This window comes from Galeopterus variegatus, unplaced genomic scaffold, assembly GCF_000696425.1.
Source record: "Galeopterus variegatus unplaced genomic scaffold, G_variegatus-3.0.2 Scaffold895, whole genome shotgun sequence".
NCBI classification, from domain to species: domain Eukaryota; kingdom Metazoa; phylum Chordata; class Mammalia; order Dermoptera; family Cynocephalidae; genus Galeopterus; species Galeopterus variegatus.
In genome coordinates this window covers 331,776-333,345 of record NW_007727006.1, presented here as the reverse complement: position 1 = coordinate 333,345, position 1,570 = coordinate 331,776, and positions in this window count along the sequence as shown.

Genomic DNA, 1,570 nt, shown 5'->3' with positions numbered 1-1,570 from the left:
ACCACTCCTCACACTCCCTAGCACATGGCAGTTTCTTCTAAACACAAGAGTGTTAGACACAGCAGTGCAGGGATGGACCCAGCTGCCTGAGTTTATTTCCTGATCTGCCATTTGACCTTGAGCCAGTCCTGAATTGTTCTTTGGTCTTGGCTTCAGTTGGATCATTTGTAAATGAGTATAATGATAGCACCTACCTCACAGGGTTACTGTGAGAATTAAATGAGTTAATACATTTACCGTCTTAAACAGTCTATGGCACATAAGTGCACAAGATAGATGAACGATGTTTCCAAAATGTCCAAAAGAAGGAGGCTAGGGCGGAGGGAGTCAGGCCCCAGCAGGGGTAAGGGTCTTTCTCAGAGGGAGCTGCTTTTGCTCTGCCCTACTGACCTATTGCATGTCCCCAGACTGCTTCTCTGGCCCCTGGGCACCCTCAACCCCCTGGTTGTGTTTTTCTTCCTCAACTGATGAAATGGACTCACTGGGCTTCCTGGTGCCTCAGTCGGGACCCCCTAAAAGGCCAGGGGATGTCTGTGCTGGAGAGGAGCGCACTCAGGCTGGCTGGCAGTTGTCATCAACTCTCTGAAGCGCTGTCATGCAGGAAAAGGATTAGACCTGTTCTGGATGACTCTAGGGGACAGAAATAGGAAGTTCCAGGAAGTCCTTTCTAATCATTAGAGCTGTTCAGAGGCAGCCGCAGCAGCGGGGCGGGGCGCTGAGCTGTGTCAGGCGTGTAGGCTGCAGGGTGGAGATGGCCCTGGCTGGGGGACTGGACTAGTCCGGAGGCTCTCAAGCCTGGCTGAGCGGGAAAGTCAGAAACACCTGAGGATCCTTCCAAATACAGTTTCCCAGGCCCTAACCAGGCCGGCTGAATCAGGATCTCTACGGGTGGGGCGGGAAATGCATCTTTAAAGGCTCCCCTGTGATTCTCGTAATAAGGGGGTGGGTTTGGAGGCGGGGCCGGAGGATCTCTCCATGGACCACCACCTCAGCGGACCTTTTCCTCTCCTCTGTCCTCACCTCTCCAGTCTGGCTTCTTTTGGCCAGCCACAGGTTGCTGAGGTTCTTGGAGGAGGGAAGCCCGAGCGGGCGGGGCCTGCCTCCCATCAGGACGGGCAGCTCTTTCCCAGCACGCCCTAAAACCCCAGGGCACGGCCCCTCCTGCAGCTGGGCACTTCTCCTGCCACGTGCATTCTCCCGAGGACGCCCGGACGCCTTGCTCGGGGATCCCAGAAATGAGACAGGAAATGCCTGAAAGGACATAAACACCCTTGTTCATCCTCTTCCTTTGGGTCAATTCCACGGTTCGGTACACTCTAGGGCTCTATTAGCGCGCACGTCCTCGAAGGGAAAAGCCACCATCCGCGATAGCCGCGTGCGCCCGCGCGCAGGAGATAAGGGTTCTCACGGCCCACGGGGAAAGGCGGGGAGCGTGGGAATCGCGGAAAGGGAGGGCGGGCCCGCCTTTTGCCCTGACCGCACAGCACCCCCTGGTGTCTCCTGTCGCAGCGCAAGAGCCGCGCCTGCGCAAGCCGGGCCCCCTCCCTGCCGGAGCCGCCTCCCCCCCGCA